Source organism: Cuculus canorus, chromosome 23 (assembly GCF_017976375.1).
Source record: "Cuculus canorus isolate bCucCan1 chromosome 23, bCucCan1.pri, whole genome shotgun sequence".
NCBI lineage: Eukaryota > Metazoa > Chordata > Aves > Cuculiformes > Cuculidae > Cuculus > Cuculus canorus.
Window position 1 is genome coordinate 8451765 of NC_071423.1, and position 15736 is coordinate 8467500.

The following is a 15736-nucleotide window of genomic DNA, read 5'->3' on the forward strand; positions in this document are numbered from 1 at the left end:
TATTTTTCTGAGTAGAAGTTTAGAAGAAAATTTCAGCAAAAGAATCTTATTAAGCCACATGGATACGTAAAGTAGAGCTGACTTGTTTGAGAACCACAAGGGAATGTATTAAAGAAAAAGAGAGAAATTAGGAGCCCTGCAGACAAAGTATTATAAAAAAGCACAGTGATTAGCAAAAATACATCAGAAATAGAAAGAGGAGCAGGAAAAGAGACTGTCAAGACACAGATTGAAATAAAAAACTACATTAGCAATATTGAGGAATACAAAGGGATAGGGAGAAAAAGAGAAGGATGGAAAGAGGGAAAGGAAGGCACTTGCAGGCACAGAAAAAGAAAGTACTCCAGGGATAAGGCCTGTGAAATTGTGGAGAAAAAGAGAAGGCTATACATTGGGACAAAGATGGAAAACAAAAAAAGAACTATGGCCACAGGACAGAGACAGAAAGCTGAAAAGGGAGAGAAAACAGAAGAGAAAATTAAAAGAAGAGAGGTACAGGGAAGCTGGGGGAGGGGAAAAGTGAAAGAGTAAGTAAAAGAGCAAATACTCTTATTTCCAGTAAAGTTCCTTTTTTGCATTCAGTGCTTTTCTTGCTGTGAATGTAAAGCTAAGTTAATAAAACACAGCTGCTCCCCAGGCTCTATTTATGCCTTTGAGGGGTTTGCCACACCCTATTCCCAGGTGGGGGGTATGGAGGCCCCAGGGGTATATAAGCCACAGGCCTTCCACTAGGGAGTCATTCAGCTTCTGGTCTTCCTTAAGATCAGTGCTCTCCTACTCTTTCAATTCATTGCAGCTTTGGGGTAGGTTGAGCTTTTTTGGTAAGGTGTTTGGTTGGTTAGTTGGTTGGGTTTTTTGTGGTTCTTTTTTGTTTTGTTTTTTTTTTGTTTGTATCTTTTTTAGAGATGCAGAGGCTGCTGTTCGAGGTAAGAGTTTGGGACCAGTCTAGGCTAAGCAGTATACGCAGCTGTAAGTACATTTGTTTTGTTTATAGAGGTGAATGCTTTTCTTTTAAGGTCTGTAACTTTTTATTGGGTGTTGGAGGGGGCAAGATGTTTCTTTTTATTTCATTCTCTGGGCTTTGCCTTTGCCTAGAATTTCTGGTTATGGGACAACTTGTTGCTGTTCTTCATTCCATGTGGGATGATGCTTTGGCTCTAGAGCTTTTGCAGTTTGTAATGGGCATCTTGTAGATTATAATAATCTGGAATTTAGTTTACAAGCTTAGAGTGGGAGTTTGACTCCATGGGCTGGCAGAAGATAGAAGTGGCTAGCAGAACACAGGGAAGGGTTTAGAAGCACACTTCTTAAGGAGCAGCAGCATAGGAGGGTTAGGGGGCTAAAAAAAAATAGCGCAGGTGCCCTTGGGAAGGAGCAGGGTTCCTTCTCTGACCATTCAGGAGGGAGAAGGACTTTAATGGCTTGGGGGATGGTTAGGGGAAGCAAGATGGGTTCATTGATCTTCCTCGGTTTGGTTTAGCAGTCAGGTGTGAGGGCCATCCATGTTTGCCCTGTTCTAGTCTCTCTGCAGCTGATGGGTGATACGATGAAGTTGAGACACAAGGTATGGGTCATCTTGACCTCTGTGCAGCAATCGTCTGGTTTGAACATCAGATAAGTTCGATCTTGAAAAGCATCAGCTACACTCAAAACCTAATCTCTAGGGCTCCAAGATCTCTCTTCCATTGTGCCTTCTACTTCCCGTGTTCCCCCACTGACTTCTTTGGATGCATCCTGTCTCCATTCATCTGAATGTCAGAGATCTTACTGCTTAAAGGTATGGAGTCTGTGCTTTTCTGCAATGCAGGGTTCTGTCCCTACTTTCCCTTGCATCTCTCAGGGAAGAGGATGGATGTTATCTTGGCTTGTGACAGTTAGCAGCAGAGCAACTCTTCTTCATCTAGTCTGTGGGCATGCAAGCCTCCCTTACTACCAGAGTCTTGGATTTTTCCTTAGCTTACCAGTGAGGTTTGCTCTAGTATCATTTGCAGTAGTTGTTACCTTATCCTTGTTATCAATTGTGGTTTTTACGGTCATTGAGTTTCCAATTTAGGTCTTTGAGTAGTCAAATCCCACCATTGTGAGTTTTTTCCATTGACTGATGGTCTCTGTAATTCAAGTCTCCATTGCTGTATGGCAAGTGTCCTGTGTTTTTTCTCTGTGTCAATCATCTTTACTGTATTTCAATTAGAATATTTTTGCAATTTTTTTTGTTCGTTCCTGTGACTAAAGTTGGGTAATCTGCTAACATCTGGATCCCTGTGGCTCATCTTTTGTCCTGGGTATCACCACTACTGTGTTCCTATGATGGGAGCGGTGGAGAGGAGAGGTAAGCAGACCACGTGGAATTCTGTGGCACCGGTGAGATAGTCAGGCTTATTCTCATCATTGTGGGGCTGATGGTGAGGAGGAAGTTAGATATGTCTCAAAGAACAAAGTATTTGGCAACTTGGTTAAGTATTTACCCTTGGTTTTGCAGGTGCTGTGCGGGCCACCTTGGGAATGGGAAGAGCATTTGAGATGAGCTGAGTAGTAGGGAGAAGGAGCATGAGACAGACTTCTCACAAGCACAACAGTAATTCTCTGGGACTTAGTTGTCCCAGGTAATAATGGCCACAGCGTCTGACGCTAGAAATGGTGCATAGCAAGAGAGCAAGCAACGTGGCACTTGGGCAGAGCAAGTTGTCGTGCAAGACACTGACATTGACCGGTGCAATACTGACTGTTGGCAGTGTTTGTCTTCCATTTCATTTTCTTGCAGATGGCAAAGAGGAACCTGGTGACTGTAGGATCATCCCACATAGCTGATGCTGTTGGAGTTTTTTTCTTTTTCTGCTGAGGATGACCCCTGGCCTTCTGAAAGCAAAGTTGAGGGGCCAGGGCTCGGGTGGAACTGGGAAGAGGGGAGAATGTTTGGAATGGCAGGGAGGGGTTTTAAAAGTAATGTAGGGGAGAGGACCATGCAGGAAGAGTCCTATTTGGGCAGGGAAAGGCAGAGAGGCCTACTTCTCAGCCCAAAACTAGCACGGGGAGGGCAGTTCCAGCCCACATATGTTGTCATCTAGTTTCTGTAGTCTGTGCGCCACATCTTAAGTTTTCTGCAGGTCTTGATGTCCTCTTTGCACTCAAGGCATGCCGGACATGCCTTGGGCACCGTGTCTAGGGTCCCGAATGCTTGTACTCATCAAAGCAGTGTCAATCGGGCACTGCTCTTCTTGCATCGCAATCCTAAAGCATGGATTGGTCTTGTGTTTGGGAAGTTTCGGATCAGATGTCTCTTACGCTGCGGCCTTGCAGCCTGTGTCGGCATCCATGTTTGTTAGTCATCCATTTTCTTGGATCCCTGTTCTGGGACTTGTTCGGTGCATCCTCTGCACCTCTAGGTCTTTCAGCGGGGCTTCCTGTTATCTTGTTTCTGTAGTCTGTGCGCCACGTCTTCAGTTTTCTGCAGGTCTTGATGTCCTCTTTGCACTCAAGGCATGCCAGACATGCCTTGGGCACCGTGTCTAGGGTCCTGAATGCATGTACTCATCAATGCAGTCTCGATCGGGCACTGCTCTTCTTGCATCGCAATCCTAAAGCATGGATCGGTCTTGTGTTTTGGAAGTTTGGGATCAGATGTCTCTTTGGCTGCAGCCTTGCAGCCTGCATTGGCATCTGTGTTCGTTAGTCATCCATTTTCTTGGATCCCTGTTCTGGGACTCGTTCCATGCATCCTCTGCATCTTTAGGTCTTTAAACGGGGCTTCTTGCTCCTTCATCCTCCCAGTTGCGGCTGTATCTCTTTGTAATGAGCCATGATCCTTCACTTTTCCAGGGCCCCCATAGACTCTTCGTTGTAGCCCCATACAGCGTCTTGCCTGATGGCATGTGTGGTCCAGGAATCATTCTTCCTACAGTGAGTTCTTTTGTCCCTGGTTCACGACATCTGTCTTGTGTGTGGTGTTGTTCTTTGTGTGTTTTGTATCTGGCTGGAGCTGCTCTGCCCGATGCATGGAGGTGATAAGAGTGAGCAGAGGTAGAAGGGCAAGATTCTGTGGTTAATGTGCTGATAGGCGTACACCTTGCAGTCTGGGGGCATACCATTCTTTGCAGAAGAAGTAGCCCTAGTTGCAGCGGGTGATGAGGAGAGTAGTTTCTGCTTGGCTCTGCAGCCACAGAGGGGATGACCAAAAGTGTGTGGGAGAATCCAGTGGAGCAGTACCGGAGCAGTTTAAATTCAAAGGGAATGGAACTTAATGTTTGGGTTTGGTTGTGGATTTGTTGTGCCTGGCTGTAGTGTGCGGTAGAGATGGTACTGCTAAATGGAAGCGAGAGGTCTGGAACCGTTAAGGCGTCACTGAGCATCCGAGTGACTTCTTTGATATTGTTTTTCAGATGCAGAGGGATGACCTGTGTGCCAAATGCCACTGATGGACTTGTGGGTGGAGCGCCATAGGGAGGCGAGTCGGCTGTGGTGTAGGTGGGAAGATGTGGCCAGTGGCAATATAAATAGCTGATCTGCGTTTTCAGTTTGATCTTAAAAGCATCCCTTGTTGTTTGTGTATTACAGGTGGAGAGCAAGCCTCAACATGGCAGCCTGAGATGATGGATGCTGGGCAGGAGAGCGGTCAAGGTAACATAGCAGGAGATGGGTATTGCTGGGGGCAGCTTCTGCTTTGCGTTAGTATCCCAAGTACCTCTCTTCTTTTGCAGGTGCTACATGCAGCCTCAGAGGGGTGGAGCTTCATGCTGAGAAATGGTTTGAGCGGTGAGGAGGTGGTTGTCCAAATTGGTGTCTAAGAGCAATGTAGTACACAGCAACTCCATTGAGCATTTCTCTTTGACTTTTGCAGGTGCTGTGCGGGCTGCCTTTGCGATGGGAAGAGCAGTTGAGGTGAGCTGTGTAGTTGGGAGAAGGAGCACGCGACTGATTTCTCAGAAGCACAACAGTAATCTTTGTGTCTGGCTATCTTAGGTGCCCCAGGTGATGATGGCTGCTGCATTGGATGTTCGAATTGGGACGGAACAGGTGAGCAGAATGTCTTGGCCATTTAGCAGTGGGTGTAGTACAAGTGTTAGCACTGTGCAGTGCGATGCTGAGTATGGGTACTGTTTTTCTGTTTGGTTTTCTTGCAGATGATAATCAAGAGGAACCTGGCAATGCAGGATCGTCCCAGTTAGCTGACTCGTTTTGAGCTTTTTCTGCCAGGGATGGCTTCAGGCCTTTGGCCCTCTGAAAGTTAAGTTGAGGGGGTTGTGTTTTGGGGTTGGGAAGAAGGCAGAATGTTGAGAATGGCAGAGAAGGAATTTAGCACATGGTAGAGGGCTGTGCTGGAAGAGTAACCTTTTGTGCAGGTATAGGGAGGGGTTCAATCCTCAGCGCAGAGCTAGCGTGTGCCAGGCAGGGTAGTTACAGCCTGTATCTGTTGCTGTTTAGTCTATGTAGTCTGTCTGCCATGTATAAAGTCTTCCACAGGTCTTGATGTCATCTTTGTGCTTAAGGCATGTGCCACGTGCCTCGGGCATCATCTCTAGGGTCTTGAATGTCTGTTCTCGGTAAGGTGCCAATCGGGCACTGCTTTTCTTGCATCGCCATCTTAAAGCTTGGATCGGTCTTGCGTTTTGGAAATTTCTGGTCAGTTGTCTATTGCATAGTCATTGCAGGACATGTCGGCATCCTCAATGATTATTCATCCATTTTCCTAAAGCCCTGTTTTGGGACTTCTTCCACGCATCCTCCATTTTTAGGCCTTTAAGCAGGGCTTCTTGCACTTGCATCCTTCCAGTTGCAGCCATATGTCTTTACATGGCCTCAGTATTCCACTCTTCAAGGGCTGCTATAGGTTCTATCTTGCAGCTCCCTACATCATCTCACCCAATGCAGACTCTTGTGTGCGAGTCATTCTTGCTGAGTCTTCTTTTGTTTCTGCATCATGTCATTGGTCTTTTGTGCAGAGTTTGTCTGCGTGTGTCTGGCTGGAACTGCTCTGCTCGAGCCATAGAAGCAGTAGTTGGTGGGAGAATAGCAGTAAGAATCTATATTTAATATAGATACACACTTGGACTTGGAACGCCAAGGCCATATGGTCCATTACAGAGCAAGTAGCCACAGATGTATCAGGTGAGAAGCACTTCTGCTCAGCTATGCAGCCACAGAGGGGATGACTAAAGCTGTCTCGGATATGCCCCTGTAGTGTTTGTAGAACAGTTTACAGTCTAAGGCCAATAAATTTGGTATGTGTTTAATATTTAATATTTCATTTTATCCTGTTTTTTCCTGCCTGGCTGTAGTGTGAAATAGAGATGGTATTCCTAAATGTAAACATTGTGTCTTGAATTGTTTGGCTAGTGCTGACTTATTGAATATTGTGTTTTTTTCAGGTGCAGAAGCACGAGCTCTGGCACCAAGGGGTGACGATGGAGTTGGGGTTAGATTCCTGTAGCAAGGTGGGTTGGCTGCAGTGTTGGCAGTTAGATGCAACTGGTGTCTACATGACTAGTAATTGTATTTTGGTTTTATTTTTTCTCTTTGAAGATGCAGAGCAATGAGCAAAACAGCATACCGGCACGGGAGCTGTCTTGGGCAAGAAGAACAACGGTGAGTTATGTGAAGAAACAGTTATTGTTCACGTCTTATAGTCTGTGGAGTTATAAGCCTCCTTTGCTCTTTGCCTATTACAGGTGGTGCGAGAGCCTCGATGGGACAAGAGAAGATGGTGCCATCTGAGTGGGCAAGCGGTCAAGATAAGAGAGCAGGACATGAGGAATAATGACTGCGGGCAGCCTATGCTTTAGGGTAGTATCTGAGCATGTCTTGTTTTGTCTTCCGCAGGTGCTACATGCAGCCTCAGAGGGGTGAATCTTCATGCAGGCAAACGGCCTGAGAGGTGAGGAGGTCGCTGTCTAAACAGGTATTGCAGGGCTAAATTTTACAGAGCAACTCAGCTGAGCATTTCTATTTGATTTTGTAGGTGCCACGCGGGCTGCCTTTGGAACGGGAAGAGCATTTGAGGTGAGGTGGGTAATGGGGGGATGGGGCACAGGCCTGTCGATTTCTCACAAATGGGGTGCTGTGTAGCACAATGCTGACCGCTGGCACTGTTTTCCGTTCTGTCTTCTTGCAGATAAAGAGAAATATGTTGACTGCAGGATCATATCAGGCAGCAGATGTGACTTGAGCTGCTTCTGCCAAGCATGGCTCAGGCTCTCGGACCTCTGAAAGCTAGGTGGAGGGACTAGGGCTGGGGTTGTGCTGGGAAGAGCGGAGATGACTTGTAATAGCAGGGAGCGGTTTGAGAGGTAGCGTAGAAGAGAGAACTGTGCAGGAAGAGTCCCCTTTGGGCAGGTAAAGGCAGAGGGGTCTCCTTCTCAGTCTAAAGCGATCGTGTGCCAGGCAAAGTGGTTCTAGTCTGTCTGTGTTGTTGTCGTTTACGTAGTCCATGTGCTGTGCCTTAGGTCTTTCACAGGCCTCAATGTCCTCTTTGTGCTCAAGGAATGCTTGGGCATCATCTCTAGGGTCTCAAGTGCCTGTACTCATTGTTCCCATGCCAATTGGGCACCGCTTGTCTCGCATTGCTGTCTTACAGCATGCATGGTTCTTGTTTTCTGGAAGTTTCTGGTCAGTTGTCTATTGCAGCGGCATTGCAGGCCACGTCAACTTCTCTGATCGAGTGCTTGCTTGCACTTCCTTGCATCTGTCCCCTCTTCTGGGACTTCTTCTGTGCATCCTCTACGTTCTAAGGTCTTTAAGCACCACTTCTTGCACTTGCATCCTCCCACTTCTGGCCATATCCCTTACTAAGGGACTACGGTCTTCCACTTTTCTGGGGCTGCCGCTGAGACTTCCTCGCAGCCCCTACGTATTCTTGCCCTGTGGCATCTCTGGTCTGGGGGTCATTCTCCTCAGAGTTTTCTTTTGTCTCTGGTGTGTCATTGGTTTCACGTGCAGTGTCGTTGCATGTATTTGTCTGGTTGGAGCTGCTCTGCCCGAGGCAAGGAAGTAAGTGTCAACAGAAGTATATCGGTAAGGTTCTGTAGTTAATGTGCTGATATGCTCTGTACTTGTAGCCTAGTATACGTACAGTATGCTGCCCATCCAGTAGCCATAGATGCAACAGCTGAGGAAAGTAGTTTCTGCCTGGCTCTGCAGCTACAGGGGGGTGAACAAGACTGTGTGGGATAAGCCATTGGAGCGGTAGCAAAGCAGTTCATAATCAAGGGTGTTATTTATGGTATGTGTGGGACTTAACATTTGGGTTTGGTTGGGTTTTTTGGTTTCCGTTTCTGCCTGCTTGTAGTGTGAAAGAGGGTTATTATTCTCAAATGGAAACAAGATGTCTGTAATTGTTAAGCTACTGCTGAGTATTGAGGTAACTTATTCAATATTGTTTTTCAGATGCAGGAGGGCAACCTGTGTGCCAAATGGTGATTGCTAGGCAAGGAGAATGCAAGCATCAGGTGCATGCAAGCGAGCCAGCCCTCGGTGCATGCAAGCCAGCCCTCGGTGCAAGGAACCCAGCATTTGTGTGCAGGCTAGGCCTTGGTGCATGCACTTGAAACAAGGACTTGGTGCAAGCAAGCCGACCCTTGGTGCATACTCCTAAAGCAAGGACTTGATGCAAGGGCTTAGTGCAGCCACGTAATCACTCGATGCCAGCTCTTGCCAGCCAGAAGTTAATGCAGGCATGAAAGCAAGGCAGCCAGATAGTCTTTAGTGGGTGTACTTGATGTCAGCTAGCCCTTGGTGCGTGCATACAAGCAAGCAGTTGCTGCCAAGACTGGATGCCAGCCAGCAAGGACTTGGTGCACGCACTTGATGCCTGCCTGCCAGCAAGCGAGGACTTGGTGCACGCCTGTCAAGCGAGGACTTGGTGCACGCCTGTCAAGCGAGGACTTGGTGCGTGTACTTGATGCCTGCCTGCCAGCTAGTCCTTGGCTCATGCCCCTGAAGCAGTGAGGACTTGGCTCCTGGCCTGTGGTGTATGAATTGTGTATGCAAACCAGTCATCAGTGTTCACATGCAAGCAAGGATGTGATGGAAGAAGTTGGTGCAAGCAAGGACTTGATGCAAGCCTGGCCTTAGTGCATGCATGCAAGAATGTCCTTGATGCCTGTCAGCATGGATGGAAGCAATTATTTCACTTGTGCAGGCAAGCCCTTGATGTGTTTATGCAAGCAAGCTAGCGATGGAAGAACTTGACGCAAGCCCTAGGTGCAAGCAAGGACTTGAAGCAAGGCCTTGATGCGTGCATGCAAGCCAGCCCCAGGTGGAAGCAAAGACTTGAAGCAAGAAGGCCCTTGGTGGCTAAAAGGAAGCACTTCACCTCTGTGCAAGCATTTGATGTGTCTGAATGTGTCTAGGGGGGAATGTGAGCGTGTGTGTAGGTGGATCAGTGTCTGAGGCTGTAGAGGTGGGAGTCATTTATTATTGTGCTCTTTGAGGTTGTATGTGAAGTAGAATGTCTTGCCACGCAGGCAGTTAGCACAAAGAAATAGAACATAGAATTAACGATTTTTTTTCCCTGGGTCCTGGCGAGTCTGCGAGGCGATGATCATCGCCAAGGTTTGGGCGCCGGCCGAGCTGGGACTGGGTTTTTTTGAGGCAAGGCCAAGTTTTGAGGTGCCTGGGAACACAGTTCATAGGGAGCCGTGCAGCCTAGGGGTGATGGCTTGTTGTGGCTGGCAGGGGGTGGCACGCATGGGCTGGGAGGGAGGAGCGGTTCATGTGGCAGGGATTGCTTGTGTGGTTGGGGGGTGGTGGAGTTGCTTCTGAGGTTGTCTGTGTATTGTTTTGCTTTGCGGGTACTTAGCTTTAAAAAAAAAAATTTAGAATAAAAAAACCCCAGCTGGGGGATTTTTTTTTTTTCCCCCAGCTGGGTTTTTTTTCCCTGGTCCCGGCCGGTCTGCGAGGCGATGATCATCGCCAAGGTTTGGGCGCAGGCCGAGCCGGGACTGGGTTTTTTTTGAGGCAGGGCCAAATTTTGAGGCGCCTGGGAACACAGTTCCTAGGGAGCCGTGCAGCCCAGGGGTGATGGCTTGTTGTGGCTGGCAGGGGGTGGCACGCATGGGCTGGGAGGGAGGAGCGGTTTATGTGGCAGGGATTGCCTGTGTGGTTGGGGGGTGGTGGGGTTGCTTCTGAGGTTGTCTGTGTAGTGTTTTGCTTTGCAGGTACTTAGCTTTAAAAAAAAAAAAAAAAAAATAGAATAAAAAAACCCCAGCTGGGGGATTTTTTTTTTTTTCCCCCAGCTGGGTTTTTTTTCCCTGGTCCCGGCCGGTCTGCGAGGCGATGATCATCGCCAAGGTTTGGGCGCAGGCCGAGCTGGGGCTGGGTTTTTTTTGAGGCAGGGCCAAATTTTGAGGCGCCTGGGAACACAGTTCCTAGGGAGCCGTGCAGCCTAGGGGTGATGGCTTGTTGTGGCTGGCAGGGGGTGGCACGCATGGGCTGGGAGGGAGGAGTGGTTTGTGTGGCAGGGATTGCCTGTGTGGTTGGGGGGTGGTGGAGTTGCTTCTGAGGTTGTTTGTATAATGTTTTGCTTTGCAGGTACTGAGGTGTTTTGTTTTTTTTTTTTTTACAAAAAATAGAATAAAAAAACCCCAGCTGGGGGATTTTTTTTTTTTCCCCCAGCTGGGTTTTTTTTCCCTGGTCCCGGCCGGTCTGCGAGGCGATGATCATCGCCAAGGTTTGGGCGCAGGCCGAGCTGGGACTGGGTTTTTTTTTTAGGCAGGGCCAACTTTTGAAGCACCTGGGAACACTGTTCCTGGGGTGTGCTCCCCTGGAATGTGGTAATAGTTTATGGTGGGCAGGTAGGTTTTGTGCATGGTGATATGGAGTTTGTGTGGTATGTTGCAGTTGAAGGGTTAGGTGAGTCTGTCCTGCTGGTAGTGTTGAGGACAACTAGATTATAGTAAGTTAACTATAAATTTGATGTCTTTGAGAGGGGGTTGTAGTTGATAGTATAATCATATGAAATAATACTTTTAAAAAAGCAGATCTGACTTTTGAGGTCCCACTGAGGTCTGTATATCTTTCTCTCTTTCTGGCTTGAGAGACTAGTTCTGGCTAAGATGTTGCCTCAATGATGGAAGCTTGATCATGTGTACTGCTGGGGAGAGAGATGTGGAATAAGCTGTAGTTACTGTGTTGAGAATGCTGGGACAGGAAAAGTAGGTACATCTAGGGGGTTTTGGGTTTTTTCACTCCTTTGCAGTTGTGCCTCGGGACGGCCAGAGGCGTCGCCGTGGAGCCGCGCCTCGGGACGGCCAGAGGCGTCGCCGTGGAGCCGCGCCTCGGGACGGCCAGAGGCGTCGCCGTGGAGCCGCGCCTCGGGACGGCCGGAGGACTTCCTAAAAGCAAACATTGTTCAGAGGTGTATAGTTAAGAGTGCTGGTGCAACTTTAAGTCACTGTAATTTCCTGTGAGGTTCCCAGGTACCTACCTGGTAAAAAAGCTAGTAATGTTGAAGTTGAAATTCCATGCCTAGTTTTCAGTGTAACAGTTGTACAGAAGTGTTTTGAGTATAACTTGTATGGACAGTAGCTCTATTGAGTCTAACTTGTACCGTGTGTGATTTTATAGTATTCCACAGTTTTGAGTGGAATTTGTATTGAGCGTACAATTTTGAATTTAGCTATTGTAATCAGTCTGTGTTGAGGCTACCTCTATTGTGTTATGTTGTATTGAATAATGGTACTGTCTTGCATAGTGTTTAGTTGTGTCTTACTCTCTTGTGTTGTATCTCACTCTGCAAACTAGTGTGTAGTGTTTTGTAGTCTCTAGCTGTCTGACTCTGCTGTATAGTCTTTGGCATCTAACTGTCATTTTGTGTTGGGTCTAACTCTGATGTATTGTGTCTGACTTAGTAATGTTGCAATGTGTTGTGTCTAACTAATGTTGTATCATGTTTAACTATGTAATATTGGATCACATCTAACTATTGTTGCATCTAATTATAACTTTTGTGCCCAACTCTAATGTTGTCTTGCATTGGACTGTAACATTGCATCACATGTAACTCTAATGTTGTGTTGGGTCTAACTGTACTGTTGTGTTTAACTCTGTAAGGCTGCGTTGTGTCTGTGTGGCATCCCACTGATGTTGCATTGTATCTAAGTCTGTAATGGAGTGTTGCGTCCAACTAACATTGCATCTAAAGAATGTTGCGTCGGGTCTGGCTGTACCGTTCCATCTCACTCTGTAAGGTTGCATCTAACTGTTGTGTGGCATCCAACTCTAATGTTGTATTGTGTCTAACTCTACAGTTGCGTCTAACTCTGTAAGGTTGCGTTGTGTCTAACTCTGTCATGTGTCATCCAACCCTAAGGTTGCATTGTGTCTAACTCCGCAACATTGTGTTGTGTCTAACATTGCATCTAACGCTGTAATATTGCACTGTGTTGGTCTGACTGTACTGTTGCATTGCGTCTAGCTCTGTGTGGCATCCAACTCTAACGCTGCATTGTATCTATCTCTGTGATGTAGTGTTGTCTCTAATTAATGTTGTGTCACCTCTAACTCTGTAATGTTGTGCTGGATATGACTACTGTTGTGTCTTGGACTCTGTAACGTGTTGCCTGGCGTCTTGGACTCTGTAACGCGTTGCCTTGCGCCTTAGACTCTGTAACAGGTTGCCTTGCGCCTTAGACTCTGTAACAGGTTGCCTTGTGTCTTAAACTCTGTAACAGTTTGCCTTGCGCCTTAGACTTTGTAACACGTTGCCTTGTGCCTTAGACTCTGTAACAGGTTGCCTTGCGCCTTAGACTCTGTAACGCGTTGCCTTGCGCCTTAGACTCTGTAACGCGTTGCCTTGCGCCTTAGACTCTGTAACGCATTGCCTTGCGCCTTAGACTCTGTAACAGGTTGCCTTGCGCCTTAGACTCTGTAACAGGTTGCCTTGCGTCTTAGACTCTGTAATCCATTGCCTTGTGCCTTAGACTCTGTAACGCGTTGCCTTGTGCCTTAGACTCTGTAATGTGTTGCTTTGCGCCTTAGACTCTGTAACGCCTTGCCTTGCGCCTTAGACTCTGTAACGCCTTGCCTTGCGCCTTAGACTCTGTAACGCCTTGCCTTGCGTCTTAGACTCTGTAACGCCTTGCCTTGCGTCTTAGACTCTGTAACGCCTTGCCTTGCGTCTTAGACTCTGTAACGCCTTGCCTTGCGTCTTAGACTCTGTAACGCGTTGCCTTGCGCCTTAGACTCTGTAACAGGTTGCCTTGTGCCTTAGACTCTGTAACGCGTTGCCTTGCGCCTTAGACTGTGTAACAGGTTGCCTTGCGTCTTAAACTCCGTAACAGTTTGCCTTGCGCCTTAGACTCTGTAACAGGTTGCCTTCCCTCTTGGACTCTGTAACGCGTTGCCTTGCGCCTTAGACTCTGTAACAGGTTGCCTTGCATCTTAGACTCTGTAATGTGTTGCCTTGCGTCTTAGACTCTGTAATGTGTTGCCTTGCGTCTTAGACTCTGTAACGCGTTGCCTTGCGTCTTAAACTCTGTAACAGTTTGCCTTGCGCCTTAGACTCTGTAACAGGTTGCCTTCCCTCTTGGACTCTGTAACGCGTTGCCTTGCGCCTTAGACTCTGTAACAGGTTGCCTTGCGCCTTAGACTCTGTAACAGGTTGCCTTGCGTCTTAGACTCTGTAATGTGTTGCCTTGCGTCTTAAACTCTGTAACAGTTTGCCTTGCACCTTAGACTCTGTAACGCGTTGCCTTGCGTCTTAGACTCTGTAACGCGTTGCCTTGCGTCTTAGACTCTGTAACGCCTTGCCTTGCGTCTTAGACACTGTAACGCCTTGCCTTGCGTCTTAGACTCTGTAACAGGTTGCCTTGCATCTTAGAGTCTGTAATGTGTTGCCTTGCGTCTTAGACTCTGTAATGTGTTGCCTTGCGTCTTAGACTCTGTAATGTGTTGCCTTGCGCCTTAGACTCTGTAACAGGTTGCCTTGTGCCTTAGACTCTGTAATGTGTTGCCTTGTGCCTTAGACTCTGTAACAGGTTGCCTTGCGTCTTAAACTCTGTAACAGTTTGCCTTGCGCCTTAGACTGTGTAACAGGTTGCCTTGCGTCTTAAACTCCATAACAGTTTGCCTTGCGCCTTAGACTCTGTAACAGGTTGCCTTCCCTCTTGGACTCTGTAACGCGTTGCCTTGCGCCTTAGACTCTGTAACAGGTTGCCTTGCGTCTTAGACTCTGTAATGTGTTGCCTTGCGCCTTAGACTCTGTAATGCATTGCCTTGCACCTTAAACTGTAACAGTTTGCCTTGTGCCTTAGACTCTGTTGCATTCTGCTGTAATTTTTGTGTCTAACTTTGTAGTATTGTTTTCCAGTCTTGTAAATAAAAAAAAAGAGCACCACACTCAGTAATAAAGGAAAAAAAACCCCCCACACACCTCCATGACAGAAAACTTTAATAGGTGCCTCTTTGTTGTCTTGTGTCAGTCATTTTTATTGTAGCAATGTTTGTCTATAATTTTCTTAGACTTATTTAGATTTTTCTGAATCAGAGCAGCAGTAGAAAATGGCTCACTCCTTGGGAGTAAAAATTTTTCATTTTTTTAAATCATTTTTAAAAATAAATAAAATTACTCCCAAGGACCGAGCCATTTTCTACTGCTGCACCAGTATATTTTCTTATTATTTTTCTTCTTTTTATTAATCACTACAGCCCCTCCCCCACACATCAAGCCCCAATCACCAGGCCCACACATACCCCACCCCCTGCCACCTTCACTGACCCACGCGCCGTGCCCTGCAGCTGCCGCTCGCACTGCCCATCCACAGGCCGCCCCCTCGCCGCGCGACCCTCCTCCACGCGCCGCGCCCCTGCCGCTCGCAACGCCCCCATCCGCGCCGCCCCCCTGCCGCTCCCGCCCCCTCGCCGCGCGACCCTCCTCCACGCTCCGCCGCCCCTCCACGCGCCGCGCCCCAGCCGCTCGCAACCCCCGCCCCCATCCACGCCGCTCCCGCCCCCTCGCCGCGCGCCCGCCCCCACTGCCGCGCCCGCCCTCCACGCACCGCCCCCCTGCCGCTCCCGCGCCCTCGCCGCGCGCCGCCCCCCTGCCGCTCCCGCCCCCTCGCCGCGCGCCGCCCCCCTGCCGCTCCCGCCCACTCGCCGCGCGCCGCCCCCCTGCCGCTCCCGCCCCCTCGCCGCGCCCCAGCCGCTCGCAACCCCCGCCCCCATCCACGCCGCCCCGAGCCGCTCCCGCCCCCTCGCCGCGCGCCCGCCCTCCACGCACCGCCCCCACTGCCGCGCCCGCCCTCCACGCACCGCCCCCCTGCCGCTCCCGCCCCCTCGCCGCGCGCCACACCGCGTAGCCCACAACCCCTCGCAACACGCGCGACCGGAAGCCCCCCCCGGACGCCATCACCACCCGCCCCTCCCTCGCTCGCCACCCCGCTGCTGCTCACGCCCACGAGACGCCCTGCCGCTCGCGCGCCCGCCACGCACACGGCGCCCCCCGCAGTCCACAACCCCTCGCACCGCGCGCGCTGCCCGCCCCGCACACCACCCCCTGCGACACGCGCCCGCCGCGGGACCGGAAGTCCTCCAGGGACGCCATCAATGGCGGCCGCGGGACCGGAAGTCCTCCAGGGACGCCGTCAATGGCGGCCGCGGGACCGGAAATCCGCCAGGGACGCCATCAATGGCGGCCGCGGGACCGGAAGTCCGCCAGGGACGCCATCAATGGCGGCCGCAGGACCGGAAGTCCGCCAGGGACGCCATAAATGGCGGCCGCGGGACCGGAAGTCCGCCAGGGACGCCA

At 49.3% G+C, this 15736-nt stretch overlaps 3 long non-coding RNA genes across 3 annotated transcripts; all 3 read left to right on the forward strand.

Moving 5' to 3' along the window:
* Window positions 1–2226: 2226 nt before the first annotated feature.
* LOC128854379 (uncharacterized) lies at window positions 2227–2821 on the forward strand. Its single transcript, XR_008453436.1, has 3 exons — window positions 2227–2329; window positions 2480–2603; window positions 2762–2821. It is a non-coding gene; the product is annotated as an uncharacterized LOC128854379 (long non-coding RNA).
* Window positions 2822–2935: 114 nt separating this feature from the next.
* LOC128854376 (uncharacterized) lies at window positions 2936–4878 on the forward strand. Its single transcript, XR_008453431.1, has 4 exons — window positions 2936–4461; window positions 4552–4614; window positions 4695–4749; window positions 4835–4878. It is a non-coding gene; the product is annotated as an uncharacterized LOC128854376 (long non-coding RNA).
* A 1410-nt stretch (window positions 4879–6288) lies between these two features.
* LOC128854373 (uncharacterized) lies at window positions 6289–6993 on the forward strand. Its single transcript, XR_008453424.1, has 4 exons — window positions 6289–6428; window positions 6517–6579; window positions 6663–6868; window positions 6953–6993. It is a non-coding gene; the product is annotated as an uncharacterized LOC128854373 (long non-coding RNA).
* Window positions 6994–15736: the final 8743 nt, after the last annotated feature.